Source organism: Rattus rattus, chromosome 7, assembly GCF_011064425.1.
Source record: "Rattus rattus isolate New Zealand chromosome 7, Rrattus_CSIRO_v1, whole genome shotgun sequence".
Lineage (NCBI taxonomy): Eukaryota > Metazoa > Chordata > Mammalia > Rodentia > Muridae > Rattus > Rattus rattus.
Window position 1 is genome coordinate 64,375,521 of NC_046160.1, and position 20,963 is coordinate 64,396,483.

Sequence of the window (20,963 nt, forward strand, 5' to 3'; positions counted from 1 at the left end):
TCGTTCAATTACATGTGGGGTGAGGTCCTGGGTTCCCAGCAGCCCGCCAGCTGAAAGATGGACTTGCTTGATGAGACGGTGACAGCTACAGGACAGTGCAGCATCACTTGGAGGTTCTGAAAGACAATCTCTATATACAGCGAATCACTCAACTACATGGCCCTATGAGGAAACAAAGACTGAGCAAGGAGGACCATCATGGCCTTTGTGACTTTTTCCCTTCATAAAGAAAAGGAGCACAACAATGTTCAGCCATATGTGAAGACGAGGCCTAACGAAACATGGTCAGAAACGAAACAAGTGACTGGCATTAAAACTTGCTGTCATGATTTTAGTGACTTTGTGAGGGTCAGTCTTTTGTATCCTGGAAGAAGTTGATTGAATCCTGTGGCTGATTACAAAATAATCCTTTGACTGTTTTGTGCGATATCATATCAACAACGAGCATTTAAAAATTACCTGTTTATACTACTGCCATAAATACAATGGAGGACTCACCTTTTGCCATTGTCAGTAACAGCCTTCTGGCTTCTTGTTTTCAAGCTCTTAAGTATTGTAAATCCTCTACGACACTTTCCAGTCATTTTATATTGTGAATTTTAGCTTTTAAAATGTATATTCAAAGTAGATGTAGTCTATTTCAAAAGCATTGAAGAATTAAAAGGCCCAAGGTTGGGTTTCTGGCATGTTTTATTTCAACGATCGGCCCACAGCTCCCTATCCCCAAACTAGGGAGAAAACAGATCCGCAAGTGAGGCAATCCTGAGACTGCAGGAGCAGGAGACCGTCTGTGCCACCAGCCCACATATTTGTTGAAGGAAACAGCCCTTGATGCTCTAGGCATGGGAAGATTGTAGCAGTCAAGCTAGAATGAGCAGACTATAAGTCTACACAGATCTGAAAGGACCCGATCAAACGACTCCTACACCCCAAATCCGAGGGGTATGAGGGAGGCTAAGACTTTCAGAGAGGCAGACATGCCTGAGAAACTAGACAATACTCCTTACATTTCTGACGACTCTGGGGAAAACACCTAGTGTCATCTCAGACTGGCAAGACCTAAGAAGTAGGCAGGTATCAGGTTTCCCCCACAGGGACAGCTGAAAACCAGTGGACAGGCACACATTTGAGAGAAGACTCTGTTCCCATAACTGACGAAGAAAACAGGAAAAGGTCTAAGCATACCAAAACACAGGCCTATAGGAAGGTCAAGCCACTGTCAAGTATGAAACAAAATAAAACCAGAGACAACCTGAGTAGCCAACACAGAAAACCAAACAGCAAGAAACAAGACACGCGGCAGCATCATCAGGCAGATCTCCCACCAAAGCAAACACTGAATAGTCAAAATACGCAGAAAAGCAAGATCTGGGTTAAAAATCACATTTTGATCATGATGATGGAGGACTTCAAGAACTCCCTTAGAGAAATGCAGGAAAAGCTTATAAGTAAGAAGCAAGAAATTAGAAGCCAGCGGAAGAAACACACAAAATCCTGGGAAAGGTGCGGGAAAACACAATCAAACAGGTGAAGGAATTGAAAATGGAAGTAGAACCAATAAAAGAAAGCAGAAAAGAGACAACGTTGGATGTATGAAGCAAACCGAGAAGAGACAAGAGCTGTAAAGTACAAACATCACCAACAGAATACGAGAGAGATGAAGGCGAGAGTCTCTATGGAACAGAAGATTTCGCATAGAAATCGTCCCGACTTTACAACTGTAAAACAGAAATCAAATGTAAATAATGTAAAAACAGAAAAGCTACTGGCTCCAAAACTACAGGAAATCAGGACACGATGAGAGTTTGTTTGATTTTTCATTTTCACTTAGGACTCAAAGATGTTGAACATTTCTGTAGGTGTTTCTCAACCATTCACGGCATTCCTCAGATGTGAATTCCTTGTTTGACTCTGCTCCCCATTTTTATAGGTTATTTGTCTCCTGTGGTCCTAATTCTTCGGGTTCTTTTTGTATATTTTGGAATATAAAGCCCTCTATCTGTTGTGGGATTGGTAGGAATCTTTTCCCAATCTGATTTATTTTCTATGTGTCCTTTTACCTTTACAAGCTTTGCAGTTTTATGAATCATTTGTGGAGTTCTTGATCTTGAAGCACTTGACCATTGATTGTTTTTCGGAATTTTGGGTTATTCCTGATATCCCTGTGCAAATGACTGAAAATGATTCTATCAATGGAGTGTAGCATCACACACTTTTCATACTAGTTCTTGGGTGCTTGGGATATGGATTGAGCTGTATGTTTAAGGTTAACGATACGCATATAAACAGTTTGTCTCCAGACCAAAAGATGGAATGGCTCCCAAAAGGAGATTTATAGCATACTATGAGGAATCGCCCTTGGAGATGCTTAAGCCACCATCCCATCAACCACTGTCCCAGTTAGGGCTTTCCTAAATTAGCAGAAGTGCCAGTTGTCTCAGAATGCTGTGCAGTATGTTAGAACCCATGAGTGAATCAACCTCTTAGACGTGACTGTGTTGGGCTTTTTTGTGTTTTGAAGTTTGTGCTTAACAAACTATTTAAAGGAGGAAGGATTTCTTTTTCCCCAGCGTTCAGCTGAATCCATTTCTTTTTAGATCCAAAAAAATTCAACAAAGGTGAAATAGCAGAAAATCTTTTCATCTCTATTGCAGCATGCACAAAGCAGAGGAATCAGGAAAAAGATAAAGCTCCAAGGGCATTACTGTGGTGACCCACCTCTCCATATCACCATGTAGTCTGAATCCATCAGGAGATTATTCCACTAGATATGGTAAGAGCTGTCAAAAAAACCAATCATTTTCTCTGATGACAACCAACCACGACTTCCATGAACACATGGGTGACACTTCATCAAGCAGAGCACTGTTATCTAAAAACTTAACACTGGATTGTTCTAATTCCAGATTACTAAGATAATTACCAGAGGTCCTACGGTAGATCAAACACTCTTCATTAACAAAGGAAGGCAGTTGAGTTTTCCTCCAATTTGAATATTGACACATTCAATTATTCATTTTCTCAAACACTACAAAATAAAATTTCTGTATTGCCATAATTTTAAACCATCCCAAGTTAATTAAAATAAATTTTAGTAGGCAAAAAGAAATTCTAACCATAGAATGATAAATTACAAATATTGTAGAAAGTTGAGCTCAATTATCTTTTCTTTCAGTCTCTACAGCTTCTTCATTAGAAGACTTGATAGAATGCTCAAAGGTTCTCTTGGTAGCTGTGTCCAGACTGTCTTCTATAGATGTGACTTAGTCCCTATGACTAGGTATCTATTTCTGGCTCTTTGATGAACTTCTCTTCCAAAATTCAAAAATTTCTAAGACATCTATTACAGCACAATTCCTCAATGAAACTTAGGGGTACCTAAGCATTTGTTCCAAAAAAATAAAGGATGTAGCATTTCCAAAAAGCTTAGCGGGTGGTGCAAGTGAGAACATGAAGATAATCTTGGTCTCTATTTAGCTAATAGTCTAGTCATCCACAAAAGGTCTCTAGTCATAATATTTTAAACTGGCCCAATGTGTGAGCCTTCTCCAGGAAGTGCGTGGTTTGTCATCTAATTTCCATCTCTAAAGAATACTGAAATTTATTTAACCTGCGTCTGCATTTCTCATTTCCCATGTGGAAAGTACGGTCTTCTCCTAGCTCTTAGTGTCTTTTGTGTGGGCATCTTCATATCATGGTAGCCTCTTCCCCATCAGTTCTTGTGAATTTGCTTTGGTCAGCGGTTCTTAACCAAGTATGATTTTCATCCCTGGGGACAACGGATGTTATCTGAGACAGTTTGATTTCCTCAACTGGTAGCAGGGGTAAATAGTCTCATGGTGTGCGACACACAGAACTGGCCCATCACATTTACCCACAATACTTTAGAACAAAAATCCACTACAAAAGCATTATTAGACCCCAGATGTCAATGTACCAAAATTGAGAAACCATGGACTGAGCAGCTCAATTTTGTTTCACAGGAAAGCTTCGATAGTGGGTTTGGTGGAAAAAATCCTAAAGGCCACTCCCAAGCCAGCAGGTACAAAGGCCGTAAAGCTCAGTTCCCTAAAGCTATTTTGCAATACGGTTCATAGTGTTCTGTGATACTTTGCCCTTCTCTGCATCCTCCTCTCCCAACCTTCCTTTTCTCCATCATTTGTGTTGATTGGATGCACCTCAAAGTTTCGTCAATAATTAAATTTCAAATTTCAATTGAATATCCAATATTTTAAAAGTGCTGTTTCTGATCCTTTTCTGCTGGTCATACCTTTGGGAAAATGGTTTGCTAGGATTACAGCCAGAGATTCTTCTTCTTCCTGTGCTTTGTGGGATATATATATATATATATATATATATATATATATATATATATATATCATTAAGTTTTACATGTGGGATTATTCCTGAAGAAAAATATAAAACCAGTCACTTCTTGTCTTGTGAAATTATTTCTGAGGTATCTACCTTTTACTTCACAATAATAACAAATCTTTCTACCATACTATTCTTGGGTCCTGCTCAAATTTGGGACCTTTGACATATGGCCTTTCTTTCAAAAAGCTACCCAGATACTTCACTGTGGATAGCTGTAGTGGCAGTGAATGGAATTTATAGCCTCTAGGAACTGATAATGCAGGTTTTTTTGCAGGAAAGGAACTGTTGTTCACCTAGGTCAGTGTTAACCTTTGATGTTAGTCTCCATCTTCATCTGTGTCCTGTCTGTTGAACTCATCACCCGCTGTAATCTTCACTGCATCAGAACATATCATCTTCAGCTTCCCAACATACACTGAGATTGGAGTTCCCAGGTATCCTCAACCATCATCATCAAACTGGGACTGATAACATATTACCAACCCAATTTGGGATCTATCCCATGAGCTGTGCCACCTTACTATTACTGATGCTATGTTATACTTGCAGAAAGGCCTATAACAGTCCTCTGAGAGACTCCAACCAACAATGACTGAGACGGATGCAGATGGTCAAAACCAACCATTGGACTGAAGTCGGGGACTTTACTGAAGTCAGGGGAAGATTCAAGGAATTGAATGAAATATCAACCCTAGGAAGACCAGCAGTGTCAACCAACTTGGACTCCTGGGAACTCCCAGAGACAAGCTACCAAGCAAAAAGAGCACCTAGGCATTTGGTCCAAGGCCTCTGGCTCACATGTATGAGAGATTGCCTTTTCTGGTCTCAGTGGGAGAGTATGCTCCTAATCCTGCAGGACTTGAAGCCTCAGGGATGAGGATTGCTGGAGGAAGGACCCTCTCTCTTAAGTGAGGGATGGGGGGATGGGATAGGGAAGAACTCTGTGAGGGGGGAGGTCCTGGAGGGGGACAACATTTGGGATATGAAAATAAAATAATGAATTAATAATAATTTTTAAAAAGTTCAGCCTACTATGTAACCAACCATCAATTCCAGACTATATTATAATACAGTCTAAAATAAGTGTGTGTGTGTGTGTGTGTGTGTGTGTGTGTGTGTGTGTGTGTGTGTGTAATCCCTGGTTCTGTTCTCACAGAACCACAGCTAACTCAGACCAATCTCTCAAAATTCTCATCCAGCAACAAAGCCCTATTATTTCCCTGAATTAAAAGTTACCTCCGAGGATCTGGCCTCTGTTTTTTGAAACAAGCATGGATGCAATAAAAGTATGGAGGAGGGGGACTGAGGTCAGCGTGCCCATTTGGGTGAGTAAAGCATGAGGACAAAGGGAAGAAACAGGGGAAGGCTACTTTTCTTATTCAAGTCTCTCCATATAGGAAGAATAAAGAAATTTTCCCCATAAAAACAGAAAACAACACCCCTAAATATATATTTGACATAAGGTCAATATTAACAACAAAGGTGTCATTGTTTTTATGTTTCTGCTGCTGTTAGCAATATTGCAATCTTGTTCCCAATAGGACAGAATGATTTTAGGACACATAAGCTTCTTTCTTGGATGCTTGGTACTCTGAAGGGACAACCCTAAGAAACTGGGAGAAATGACAAAAAGAATTTAAAAAGGGAAAAAAGCCCAGAGAAAAGAAAAAGACTCTTGAAATCTGAAGACTGACTCTAAAGGTGGAAATAGGAGCTGACTTGACTGTCAAAGCCCTGGCAATCAAATGAGCATTAAGTTTCATGACAGGCCTTATCTTAAAACAAAAAAAACAAACAAACAAACAAACAACTAGAAAAAGCTATAAAGTCTTCGCTGGCTCTAAAATCCACCATAACAGCACAAGCACAACACAAGCTGCACACACCAACATAAAACTGTTGTGTTCATTTCACATTTTTAGTTTCAAAGCTCGCGTGAAGCTTTTGGTGGCGTCTCTGGTAACAGAGAGGTATGACGGGAGGAAGAAGCTGTCATGTGGTGGCCACTAGCAGCTTGCCTGTCACTGGCACACTGAACATGTAGTTCTGTGTTTGCCATGTAGAGTGTTTTATTAAATTTTCTAGAAGAGCTTTAATAAGTCAAATATACACCTCTAAGCTGTTAATTAACTTTTGGGGGCCCTTAGGGTTATGGGCAAGTAACTCAACAGGGTTCCTACACAGCACGATACCTTTGAAACGAAATCTCCTGTGCTTCAACAGTGATTAACAAATTTAGGAGTCATTTAGGACTCTCTGAAGTGAACTCAAATATCACCCCTTCAATAGTACAACAATTTCTCCTTCTCTTTGTATCCAACTTGTCTTTTAAATCTGATTGATCTTGGTGTTTGCCAGGTAGAGGACATCTTTGTACCCAGAATAGACACTGTTATCTTTCTATGATGACAGAAAAGTTTCTAGATGAATTCATTGATAAAGAAATGAACTTTATTGTGGCTTTTTCAGTTTCAGTCCTTGGTCATTTTTGTCTTTTGTAGCTTGTCTGATAGTGGGACAGTGCATTATGAAAAGGCACATATGTGAAAAGGCTGTCCATCCCATAGTAGCTGAAAAAATGAAAAACAACAGGATCAGGTCTCAATATCCCCAATAATCAAACTTCCTATAACTGTGCATCATCACTTCCTGGAAGGCTCACCCTCTTGGACTGGACACTAAGACTGACACATGGGTGGCCGTCTTGTTATGGTGAGTGCTTGCCTCACATACCTGCCTGGATTCAGCTTTTTAAAAACAAAAAACATGACACTTTGGAAACATTCAACATCTAAACTTCTGTAAAGACCAAGGAAGCACTTTGGGTCCAGATATAGAAAAACTGAAGCTGAAGTTGCACCCATCAGATTTGCCTAAGGGCATTTTTTCAGTTACTATGATATGCCAGCTAACATGTCAAATGTGCTTCCCGCTTCTACATACAGATACTATGTGAGAACACACCTCAGGCCTCCAGTCTCTTTTTTTAGAGGAAAAAGTGGATTGGTTTTACTCTAACAAGTGTGAGCCCACACTGCACCGTGAATACATAGAATCTAGGGCTACTTTTTATGAAATATCTATGCAACGGAGATTGATTGTTTCCATCAATACCAACACCCTAAGACCTGCTCTTCACTCCTTCTACTAGATCAAAGACTGCCATTGGCGCCTAATAGGAATGAAAAAACAAAAGCTCAGACTTGGACATTTCTAAACTTTATGGGAGGTTATTAGTGGGAAGAATCTATATATTATACATCCCAGTGGCCAGAACTTTTGAAGAATTTTTGCTGAAGGATTGACTATTTGAAAATCAAATACAAATCCATATATAAACTTGCATGCAAACTTTTTCTTTCAGAAATCATTAGCTTATCGTTATACTTATCAGATTCTTACTAGTCTGCAAAATTGAGAGAGAGGCCATTTGATCGGAAAAGAAGAAACAGTCTCACCAGGTTACCCTAGCAGGAAGTGAGGGATACAGAGAGCAAGTCTCCAATAAGGACACTGAACTTCTTCATTTTGTTATCAATTCTTGCTTATTTTATTCCTTCTCCACATTTCTAGATCTGCAGTTTGTTCCCTGAATGAATGAAACATTTTTGTTTTTTCTTTAAAACTTCAATGCAGTTAATAATTTATCAAGGTCCAGGAATTTGAAACAGCGTTTTTCACAATTTTGAATATGTGACTTCACCTTGAACAGGCTTCCTAATGCTGTTTTAGTGTATTTAACTAAAGTAATTTATAGATCATCTTTTTCCTCTCTGGAAACTTTCCATTCTGTAGACTCAATTCTTGTAGTGTCGATGCTTTCAAATTCTTATAGAACCCTGATCAATACTAGACAGTAAATTCAAGATTTTTAAATTTTGAAAATTTTTTTTCATTTTTTTTTTTGCTTATTTGGTTTTTTAGGCAGTGATTGTTTTGTTGTTTTTGAGATGAACAAATTGGGTGGCTCTGCTGTCCTGGAACTCACTCTGTAGACCAGGCCTGCCTCAAGCTCACAGAGGTCCTGCCGCCTCTGCTTCTGAGTGCTGGAATAAGGTGTGTGCCACTGACTCAGTTCTAATATTTTTTTTAAAAATTAGTTTTCTTGACTAAATTCTTAAGTTTGTTTTGCTTTCTACATAACAAAGAATTCAAATCTCGTTTTTATTCAAATTTTTCTTAGAACATTTTTATTATTTTAAAATAAGTTTATCCTCTCCTTCCCTTTTATCAATATTATCTTTCTGGAACATTCACTGTTGGTTAGTTGATTCTTTCCCACATGACTTCCACATTTTCCTCCACTGATTTTCATTTTAGTCTGTCCACAGTGGACTGGGACCCGGTGCATCAATTGTAATCAAAGAAAATGCCCCCAGACATGCCTATCTAATGAAGGCAATTCCTCATTTAAGATTGCTTCTTCCCAGGTGAAAGCTCTAGTTGGTGTCAAATCGACAGATGCTAACTAAGCCTCTGAAACCACTTTCCAGACCTCAGTTGCCTGCACCCAAGAATAGATAAATTCATGTTTTCAGTCACTAATTTGGCGGCATTCTATATGAACAGTGAGAGCCAGTACATTTTTACTACCTTAGTTTTAATTTGTATGTAAAGTGTTTATCTTATACCTACATTTTAGAAAATTCTGTCTACACCATGAAATAATTTTGTCTTCAGTGACATTAAATGTGGAGTCTCATGTTTTTGGGTACTGTATCGGTTCTGGTTTTTGGTTGTAGTTGTTTTGCTTTGTTTTGTTTTCTGAAATATTTTCAGGTTTGTTCTTCTTCCTTTAGTCTATTAGAACATTTCCACAAAAGCAAGTGTCTTTGACTTTAGCGTTCTTATATTTTTCCTCTTCTTGAAAATAGATTTATTTTCACAAAATATAACCTTACTACAAATTCTCCTCCCTCTACCTCCTCCCAGTTTCCCCCATTGTCTCCTCCATGCAGATCCATCCCCTCTTCTGTTTCTCATTAAAAGAAACAAGCAGGCTTCGTATAGTATATAATTATATTATATTATTTATATTATATTATATAAAACAAAAAACTAGCAAATTGTAATTGGACAAAACAAACAAAAGCAAAGGGTAAGAGTCAAGGAAGAAGGTACGCTTGGGGAATACCATAAAAGCGTGAACTGGAAACCATGATGTTACGGAGAGGACCCTGCACAGACCCACTGCAGGACCTGTTTTCTAACTCACTCAGTGAGTTCATGTGATCTTGATCATGTTGATTTTTTCTTGTCCTTTACCCTCTCCAGCTCTTACAATCTTTCTGCCTTCTTTCCCTGGTTTCCCTAAGTTCCCTAGGGTTCCTAAAGGTGGAGACACATCCTTTTAGGGTTGGTGTTCCCTAGGACTCTCACTCTCTGTGTAATGTCTGGTTGTGGGGGCCAGCACACACACACACACACACACACACACACACACATCTTCTGCAGAAAGGTTTCTCTGATGATATCTGAACAGAATCAGAACTTATTTTAATGCTACTTTATTTTTTTAGAACAATAGAGTTTGCTTTTATTCCTAGTTCACTTACATATCTGATGTTGGGTTCTTGTCATAAGCAATGACCGGATCTATGGGTGACTCTTAAGTCAGATCAGTTGTTCCTCCTTAAACATCCAGTACCACCATGCCTAGCATATCTTTGTAGATAGCAGTTTGTGGCTGAGTTGGTGTTTATGTTCTCTTTGTTAATGTGCAGAATACCTTCCTGTACCAAGATACTAGAACACAAGGTGAGGGCTCTATCATGGCACCAGCTCCATGTTCAAGTGAATTGTATGGTGTTCATGATAAAGCCTCCTATCAGTTTGAGGAAGGCAATATATACTTCTATGCAACAACAACAGTGGTTTAGGGGATTTGATGGTGGCCAACATCTCAATTAGATATAACCAATCCTGGTAATAGAATCTTCATTTGGCCTGTTAGGATCCCTTTTATTTAGATCCCCTTCCTATATGTAAATGTTTTCAGGAATATCTTGTATTGAGTTTTCATACTATCAATCAAAAGACCTTCAAGGCATTACCTTCCTCCTCCCCTCTTCCCTCCCCTCCCCCTTGATCTTTTCATACCAATATCCCATCCAACATTGACTATCTATTCTATCCTTTCATAAAAAATATCTGCTCTGCCCCACCTCCGGTCCATATACTCTATAATTAACCTCTGTGTTTTAATGGTTTTGTAACTTGGTTTATCATTGACAACAGCTAATAGCCACCCTAGAAAGAAAATGCATATCACTATTTCTGGATCTGAGATATTTAGGATGATTTTTTTTTCTAGTTTTCATGCACTTATGTGCAAATGTCATGATTTCATTTTTAGCACATCTGAATTATATACTCTGTTGTATAAATGTACACATTTTTCTGAATGGAATTGTTCCTTCAGTCTCTGTTTTAATCTGCCTCTCTCTTCCCTGCCATAGTGAAGGGCACCCATTCAGAACCTGCCCCATGTAGCCCATACATATACCCAATTAGTCCAGATGGATGAAGCAAAAGAAGTGCAAGAGCCGACAGGAGCGGATGTAGATGGCTCCTGAGGGGGCAGCCAGAATACAGCAAACACATTGCCGAATGCCAGCAGCAAACCACTGAACTGAGCGGAATTTTGGACCCCATTGGGAATCAGAGAAAAAGGACTGGAAAGAGCTTGAAGGGGCTCGAGACCCCATATACAACAATGCCAAGCAACCAGAGCTTCCAGGGACTAAGCCACTACCTGAAGACTATACATGGACTGACCCTGGACTCTGACCTCATAGGTAGCAATGAATATCCCCTAGTAAGAGCACCAGTGGAAGGGAAGCCCTTGGTCCCTGCTAGACTAGAACCCCCCCAGTGAACTATACTGTTGGGGGCAGCAATGGGGGGAGGTGGGAGGAACACCCATAAGGAAGGGGGGAGGGGAGGGGGGGATGTTTGCCGGAGATATTTTCAGTTCAACCATTTGCCTCTGAATTTCATAAAACCATTGTTTTTGATAGCTGAGTAATATTCCATTGTGTAGATGTACCACATTTTCTGTATCCATTACTCTGTTGAAGGGCATCTGGGTTCTTTCCAGCTTCTGGCTATTATAAATAAGGCTGCGATGAACATAGTGGAACACGTGTCTTTTTTATATGTTGGGGCATCTTTTGGGTATATGCCCAAGAGAGGTATAGCTGGATCCTCAGGCAGTTCAATGTCCAATTTTCTGAGGAACCTCAGACTGATTTCCAGAATGGTTGTACCAGTCTGCAACCCCACCAACAATGGAGGGAGTGTTCCTCTTTCTCCATCCTCCTTCAGCATTTGCTGTCACCTGAGTTTTTTGATCTTAGCCATTCTCACTGGTGTGAGGTGAAATCTCAGGGTTGTTTTGATTTGCATTTCCCTTATGACTAAAGATGTTGAACATTTCTTTAGGTGTTTCTCAACCATTCGGCATTCCTCAGCTGTGAATTCTTTGTTTAGCTCTGAACCCCATTTTTTAATAGGGTTATTTGTCTCCCTGCTTGGTCTAACTTTTTGAGTTCTTTGTATATTTTGGATATAAGGCCTCTATCTGTTTGTAGGATTGGTAAAGATCTTTTCCCAATCTGTTGGTTGCCGTTTTGTCCTAACCACAGTGTCCTTTGCCTTACAGAAGCTTTGTAGTTTTATGAGATCCCATTTGTCGATTCTTGATCTTAGAGCATAAGCCATTGGTGTTTTGTTCAGGAAATTTTTCCAGTGCCCATGTGTTCCAGATGCTTCCTAGTTTTCTTCTATTAGTTTGAGTGTGTCTGGTTTGATGTGGGTCCTTGATCCACTTGGACTTAAGCTTTGTACAGGGTGATAAGCATGGATCGATCTGCATTCTTCTACATGTTGACCTCCAGTTGAACCAGCACCATTTGCTGAAAATGCTATCTTTTTTTCCATTGGATGGTTTGGCTCCTTTGTCAAAAAATCAAGTGACCATAGGTGTGTGGGTTCATTTCTGGGTCTTCAATTCTGTTCCATTGGTCTATCTGTCTGTCTCTGTACCAATACCATGCAGTTTTATCACTATTGCTCTGTAATACTGCTTGAGTTCAGGGATAGTGATTCCCCCTAAGTCCTTTTATTGTTGAGGATAGTTTTAGCTATCCTGGGTTTTTTGTTATTCAGATGAATTTGCAAATTGTTCTGTCTAACTCTTTGAAGAATTGGATTGGTATTTTGATGGGGATTGCATTGAATCTGTAGATATAACTTTTTGGTAAAATGGCCATTTTACTATATTAATCCTGCCAATCCATGAGCATGGGAGATCTTTCCATCTTCTGAGGTCTTCTTCAATTTCTTTCTTCAGTGTCTTGAAGTTCTTGTTGTACAAATCTTTTACTTGCTTGGTTAAAGTCACACCGAGGTACTTTATATTATTTGGGTCTATTATGAAGGTTGTCGTTTCCCTAATTTCTTTCTCGGCTTGTTTCTCTATTGTGTAGAGGAAGGCTACTGATTTATTTGAGTTAATTTTATACCCAACCACTTTGCTGAAGTTGTTTATCAGCTTTAGTAGTTCTCTGGTGGAACTTTTGGGATCACTTAAATATACTATCATATCATCTGCAAATAGTGATATTTTGACTTCTTCTTTTCGATCTGTATCCCCTTGACCTCCTTTTGTTGTCTGATTGCTCTGGCTAGAACTTCCAAGAACTATATTGAATAAGTAGGGAGAGAGTGGGCAGCCTTGTCTAGTCCCTGATTTTAGTGGGATTGCTTCAAGTTTCTCTCCATTTAGTTTAATGTTAGCAACTGGTTTGCTGTATATAGCTTTTACTATGTTTAGGTATGGGCCTTGAATTCCTATTCTTTCCAGGACTTTTATCATGAAGGGGTGTTGAATTTTGTCAAATGCTTTCTCAGCATCTAATGAAATGATCATGTGGTTTTGTTCTTTCAGTTTGTTTATATAATGGATCCGTTGATGGTTTTCCGTATATTAAACCATCCCTGCATGCCTGGGATAAAGCCTCCTTGATCATGGTGGATGCTTGTTTTGTTGTGCTCTTGGATTCAATTTGTATAATTTTTATTGAGTATTTTTGTGTCAATGTTCATAAGGGAAATTGGTCTGAAGTTGTCTTTTCTTTGTTGGGTCTTTGTTGGTTTAGGTATAAAATAATTGTGGCTTCATAGAAGGAATTGGTAGTGCTCCATCTGTTTCAATTTTGTGGAATAGTTTGGATAATATTGGTATGAGGTCTTCTATGAAGGTCTGATAAATTCTGCACTAAACCCGTCTGGACCTGGGCTCTTTTTGGTTGGGAGACCTTTAATGACTTCTTCTATTTCCTTAGGAGTTATGGGGTTGTTTAACTGGTTTATCTGTTCCTGATTTAACTTCGGTACCTGGTATCTGTCTAGGAAATTGTCCATTTCCTGTAGATTTTCAAGTTTTTTTGAATATAGGCTTTTATAGTAAGATCTGATGATTTTTTGAATTTCCTCTGAATCTGTAGTTATGTCTCCCTTTTCATTTCTGATTTTGTTAATTTGGACACACTCTCTGTGTCCTCTCATTAGTCTGGCTAGGGTTTATCTATCTTGTTGATTTTCTCAAAGAACCAACTTTTGGTTCTGTTGATTCTTTCTATGGTCCTTTTGTTTCTACTTGGTTGATTTCAGCTCTGAGTTTGATTATTTCCTGCCTTCTACTCCTCCTGGGTGTATTTGCTTCTTTTTGTTCTAGAGCTTTTAGGTGTGCTGTCAAGCTGCTGACATATGCTCTTTCCTGTTTCTTTCTGCAGGCACTCAAGCGCTATGAGTTTTCCTCTTAGCTTTGCTTTCATTGTGTCCCATAAGTTTGGGTATGTTGTACCTTCATTTTCATTAAATTCTAAAAAGTTTTTAATTTCTTTCTTTATTTCTTCCTTGACCAGGTTATCATTGAGTAGAGCATTGTTCAATTTCCATATGTGGCATTCTTCCCTTATTGTTATTGAAGACCAGCTTTTAGGCCGTGGTGGTCCGATATCACGCATGGGATTATTTCTATCTTTCTGTACCTTTTGATGCCCTTTTTTTGACCAATTATATGGTCAATTTTGGAGAAAGACTCATGAGGAGTTGAGAAGAAGGTATATCCTTTTGCTTTAGGATAGAATGTTCTATAAATATCCGTTAAGTCCATTTGGCTCATGACTTCTCTTAGTCTGTCTACGTCTCTGTTTAATTTCTGTTTCCATGATCTGTCCATTGATGAGAGTGGGGTGTTGAAATCTCCTACTATTATTGTGTGAGGTGCAATGTGTGTTTTGAGCTTTAGTAAGGTTTCTTTTTTTCTACGTATGTAGGTGCCCTTGTATTTGGGGCATAGATATTTAGGATTGAGAGTTCATCTTGGTGGATTTTTCCTTTGATGAATATAAAGTGTCCTTCCTTATCTTTTTTTGATGACTTTTAGTTGAAAATTGATTTTGTTTGATATTAGAATGGCTACTCCAGCTTGCTTCTTCTGACCATTTGCTTGGAAAGTTGTTTCCCAGCCTTTCACTCTGAGGTAGTGTCTGTCTTTGTCTCTGAGGTGTGTTTCCTGTAGGCAGCAGAATGCAGGGTCCTCGTTGCGTATCCAGTTTGTTAATCTATGTCTTTTTATTGGGGAGTTGAGGCCATTGATGTTGAGAGATATTAAGGAATAGTGATTATTGCTTCCTGTTATATTCATATTTGGATGTGAGGTTATGTTTGTGTGCTTTTCTTCTCTTTGTTTTGTTGCCAAGACGATTAGTTTCTTGCCTCTTCTAGGGTATAGCTTGCCTCCTTATGTTGGGCTTTACCATTTATTATCCTTTGTAGTGCTGGATTTGTAGAAAGATATTGTGTAAATTTGGTTTTTGTCATGGAATATCTTGGTTTCTCCATCTATATTAATTGAGTTTTTGCAGGATACAGTAACCTGGGCTGGCATTTGTGTTCTCTTAGGGTCTGTGACATCAGTCCAGGATCTTCTGGCCTTCATAGTTTCTGGCGAAAAGTCTGGTGTGATTCTGATAGGTCTGCCTTTATATGTTACTTGACCTTTTTCCTTACTGCTTTTAATATTCTTTCTTTATTTTTTGCGTTTGGTGTTTTGACTATTATGTGATGGGAGGTGTTTCTTTTCTGGTCCAATCTATTTGGAGTTCTGTAGGCTTCTTGTATGCCTATGGGTATCTCTTTTTTAGGTTAGGGAAGTTTTCTTCTATGATTTTGTTGAAGATATTTACTGGTCCTTTGAGCTGGGGTCTTCACTCTCTTCTATACCTATTATCCTTAGGTTTGATCTTCTCATTGAGTCCTGGATTTCCTGTATGTTTTGGACCAGTAGCTTTTCTGCTTTACATTATCTTTGACAGTTGGTCAATGATTTCTATGGAATCTTCTGCTCCTGAGATTCTCTCTTCCATCTCTTGTATTCTGTTGGTGAAGCTTGTATCTACAGCTCCTTGTCTCTTCTTTTGGTTTTTCTATATCCAGGGTTGTTTCCATGTGTTCTTTCTTGATTGCTTCTATTTCCATTTTTAATTCCTTCCTCTGTTTGATTGTGTTTTCCTGGAATTCTTTCAGTGATTTTTGTGTCTCCTCTCTATGGGCTTCTACTTGTTTATTTATGTTTTCCTGGAATTCTTTCAGGCATTTTTGCGATTCCTCTCTGTAGGCTTCTACTTGTTCTCTAAGGGAGTTCTTCACGTCTTTCTTGAAGTCCTCCAGCATCATGATCAAATATGATTTTGAAACTAGATCTTGATTTTCTGGTGTGTTAGGATATTCCGTGTTTGCTTTGATGGGAGAATTGGGCTCCGATGGTGCCATGTAGTCTTGGTTTCTGTTGCTTGGGTTCCTGTGCTTGCCTCTCACCATCAGATTATCTCTAGTGTTACTTTGTTCTGCTATTTCTGACAGTGGCTAGACTGTCCTATAAGCCTGTGTGTCAGGAGTGCTGTAGACCTGTTTTCCTCTTTTCTTTCAGTCAGTTATGGGGACAGAGTGTTCTGCTTTTCCAGGGCGTGTAGTTTTCCTCTCTACAGGTCTTCAGCTGTTCCTGTGGACCTGTGTCTTGAGTTCTGGGCAGGTCACTTGCAGCAGAAAAGTTGGTCTTACCTGTGGTCCCGAGGCTCAAGTTCGCTCTCGGGGTGCCCCAAGGCTCTCTGCCTTGGCAGCAGCAACCAGGAAGATCTGCGCCGCCCTTTCCGGGATCTTACATTCAACAGGGTTCCAGATGGCGTTTGTTGTTTTCCTCTGGAATCAGTAATGTGTGCAGAGTCTGTCTCTTCTGGTTTCCAGGCGTGTCTGCCTCTCTGAAGGTTTAGCTCTCCCTCCCACGGGATTTGGGTGCAGAGAACTGTTTATCCGGTCTGTTTCCTTCAGGTTCTGGCAGTGTCTCAGGCAGGGGTCCTGCCGCTCCTGGACCCTCCCCCACAGGAACCAGAGTCCTTATACAGTTTCCTCTTGGGCCAGGGATGTGGGCAGTGGTGGGCAGTGTTGGTGGTCTCTTCTGCTCTGCAGCCTCAGGGTGCCCACCTGACCAGGCGGTGAGTCTCTCTCCCCACAGGGTCTGGGGAGCAGAGAGCTGCTGCATGCCAGATCCTTGGTGTGGGACTCCCGGTAAACAAAGGAAGTGCCGGTCCTAGAGGAATTCTGCCTCTGTGTCATGTTATCTATCTTTAATGTTAATTTGTGGTTCTCGGATGCAGCAGAAATATGGATCTTGTTTTCTAATCCCTTCTGTTAGTTTGTATCTTTTTACTGGGGTATTGGAGGACTATTGATATTGAGAGATATCAATAAGCTGTGTTCTTGATTCCTGTTACTTTGTTGTTGTTGTTGTGGTGGTGGTGGTGGTGGTGGTGGTGGTGGTGGTGGTGGTGGTGGTGGTGGTGGTGATGGTGGTATTGGTGGTGGTGGTGGTGTTATTGTGGTGGTTATTGATGGTGGTAGTTCTAGTGGTATATGTGTTTTTTTCTCCTCTTTTGATCTTCTGGTCTCTAGATCATTTATTCCCTATATTTTCTTTGGTGTGTTTAAGCACTTTAGGTAGGGTTTATTTCTAGGGTGTTCTGTAGGGCTGGATATGTAAATGTATTTTGCTTATATTTGATTTTCATAGAATGTCTTTTTTTTCTCCATCTATTGTAATTGAAAGTTTTGCTAGGTATAATAGTCTTGGTTGTCATCTTTGGCCTTTTACAGTCTTTAGAACATCTGTCCATGCCCTTCTGGATTTTAGCACATTTACTGAGAAGTCAGGTGTTATTGTAATAAATTGTCTTTATATGTACTTGCTTTTCCCCCCTTGTAGCTTTTAATACATTTTTGTTCTGTATATTTAGTATCTTTGTTAGTGTGTGCTAACAGGACCGTCTCTCTAGTTTGGTCTATGTGGTGTTTGTAGCTTCCTGTACTTTCATAGGTGTCACCTTCTTTAAATTGGGTGAATTTTTAATCTACGATTTTGTTGAAAATATTTTCTGTACTCTTAACCCGTTTCTATTATTTCCCCTTTTTAATTATTTTTATATTTGTGCCTTTCATAGTGTCCCAGGTTTTCTGGGTGTTTTGTGCCTGTAGACTTTAGGTTTAACATTTTCTTCGACTGGGGTGTCCATTTATTCTATAATGTCTACAATGTCTGAGATTCTCTCCTCCATCTCTTGCAGTCTGCTCGTGAGGCTTGCCTCTGAGATTCCTATTTGAATTCCTAAATTTTTCATTTACAGAATTCAGTTTGGGCTTATTGAATCTATTCCCACTTTCAGATCTTGAGTTGTTTTGTTCTTTTCCTTCCACTGTGTGTTTTCAGATTTCTTTAAGGGATTTAGTCATTCTCTACTCAAGGATCCCAATCAAATGTATAAAGGCTAATGTATGGGCTTTTACTCCAACTATGTTGGAGTATATGTGTAAGGCTCAGTGGAGACATGGTGTCCTTGCTGCTGCTGGTTATGCTTTTATGCTGGTGTCTAGGTGCCTAGGTTTGGGAAGATTTGAATTCTAGGTGCTGAAAGATGGTCTCATCTTTGTTGGATGACATTTTGTTTTATGTTTTATGTTTCCTTCTCTTCTTTTTGAGAGTATGGGTGGCCATCGTTGCCTGATAGAAAATTCTTCTGGGATCTTGATAGGTGTGGCCTGGAGGATCAAGCTCTTTGGGAGCTGACACTTAGAAATGAAATAGGCTAGGATGAAGTTCATCTGGGAGACCCACTGGAGATGATGAAGCAGGTATTTCAGAAGAATATGCTATTTCCTAAAAAATGCAGGCAGAGAGTACAGAGGGCCCAAAAGCAGATGGTCTGCTGCAGAGCTGGTGATGAGAATAGAGGATTGGAGGAGAAGTAAAATCTGCATTTTGCACTCCTCCTTCCCCTGCCTAAGTGGCCTGAGGGTTCCCAGAGTGCCAGCTAAAGTAGGGAGGTTGGGATAAAGCAATGAGTTGGGAAGGGAAAGTAAAAGGAAAGACCCATGTTGTTCACTAGATATGGTCAGCAGGTGGTCTGCTAGGAATGAGTCTTAGGGAATTGTATTTACAGGAAAGGAGACATGACCTGCAATTAACCTACCTGTTTCATCGTCAGAGTGGCCTGTGGAATCTCATTTACTAACAAGAATGAGACAGAGATATATTAGAAACTTTTTTGCATGAAAATGTTATTGATCTGTGGTTATTACCATAGGTAAAGGGAAGAACATTTATTTCCTTTGGGAGGTTTACATATATCAATATCTAAAACATGGTTCTTTCTTCTGGATTGTTCCCTAGGGAGTTGTTGACCTCTCTTTGGTTTAAAACACGTGACTGTGGCCAATGTGTCACCAGTCAGCAGAAAAGAGGGATTTTAGTCATTTTGATTAAGATGCAAGCTGTTTGGTATTTAAGGATTCAACTAATAATACCTTTGTTTCCTATCTCAGTTTCAACTATCCGAATGATGGCCGTCCAGCTTCCTTCATACTGTAGTGAAAAAACTATAACCCTAAAACAAGGCTAAATGGTTTTTAAAGCCCATGCATTCACCTAGATTTGACTTTGGTAGAATCAGGAGAGAACATTTAGACTTATTGAGCCATTTGCTCATAGCTATTGTGTCACACTAGAAATGGGGAGATCCCAATGGATTACTTCCTCTTGGTCTTGCAGCGTGGTGAATGGTTATAATTCAACAATTGGATACTATTGGTTTCAAGGAAAAAAAGACTATGGTTAGAATGAGATGCTATAAATATTATTCTCAAGGCCTTCCACATTGTCCCAATTTACTGTTATAAAACAATGGTTAATTTCACATCATAGTCCATTATGAAGGGAAATAAAGGCAGGAACCCAAAGGCAGGAGCTTGAAACAGAAATAAACAGGAATAGTACTTACTGGATTGTTCTCCGTGTTTATGCTCAATCAACATTCTAATACAGCCTTAGACCAACTTGCTCCTGAAGTTAAAAGCTCACTAGATGGCTTAGCCCTCCTGTATCAGTCAATAAAATGTCCTACATACATGCCTATGGGCCGATCAGATGAAGGCATTTTGTCGATTAAGGTTTCCTCTTCCCAGATATGTCAAGTTAATAACCAAAATTAGCCATCATACACATGCCATTTGGAAAGTGGGAATAAGGATGTCCCAGAGGCCTCGCTGCCTCAATGTATCCCAGGATGACCCTTTTCACTCATCCTTTATAAAAAGATCTCTTCTTGTGGAATGAGAGAACTTTGAAAACCTAAGTGTTCCCTATATAGACTTTAAAGTGATTCTTCCATTTTTTTTGGCTGATCCTGGGCCAGGATATTGAATATTTTATATGCTGTGACACTGAATTTGGAAGTTCACAGGTAAGTTTTTGAAATCCACCCTATAGATTTCAACTTTCTCAGGCATTTAGCACGAGCCCTCTGTTTCTTGCTTTCCAACTCTTTGTTAGCATCAACTCTGTCATCCTCTATACCATATACATAGCCTTGAACGTTTATACTTTTAAATTTCTGTTTGCTAACATGTTGGACAATTTATTTTCATAAAAATGAGACCTTTCTACTTATCTTGCATGATTTCAGATCCCTTTCTGCTTGTCTATACCTTAAACTTTCATATTATGAATATACAGCCTTTCTTTGGAGAACAATAAATGTTATATTCAAAGATTCAGAAGTCTGAGGTTTCTGAGTGTTTTGTTTCATACAGACCAGGACAAGGGATTGCAGTGCATATTTTACATACGAAAGCAGATCTGACTTCCAGGTTCCCCCAGCATCCCTTAGTGCAGCCTAGAAGCTGGGCTAGAGTATGCACTCCCTATGTACTACAAACATTTTTTTTCTCCATCTTTATTAAATTGGGTATTTCTTATTTACATTTCAATTGTTATTACCTTTCACAGTTTCCAAGCCAACATCCCCATCCTTCTCCCCCCTTCTAAATGGGGTGTTCCCCCCCATCCTCCCCCATTACCGCCTCCCCCCAACAATCCCGTTCACTGGGGGTTCAGTCTTGGCAGGACCAAGGGCTTCCCCTTCCACTGGTGCTCTTACTAGAATATTCATTGCTACCTATGCAGTTGGAGC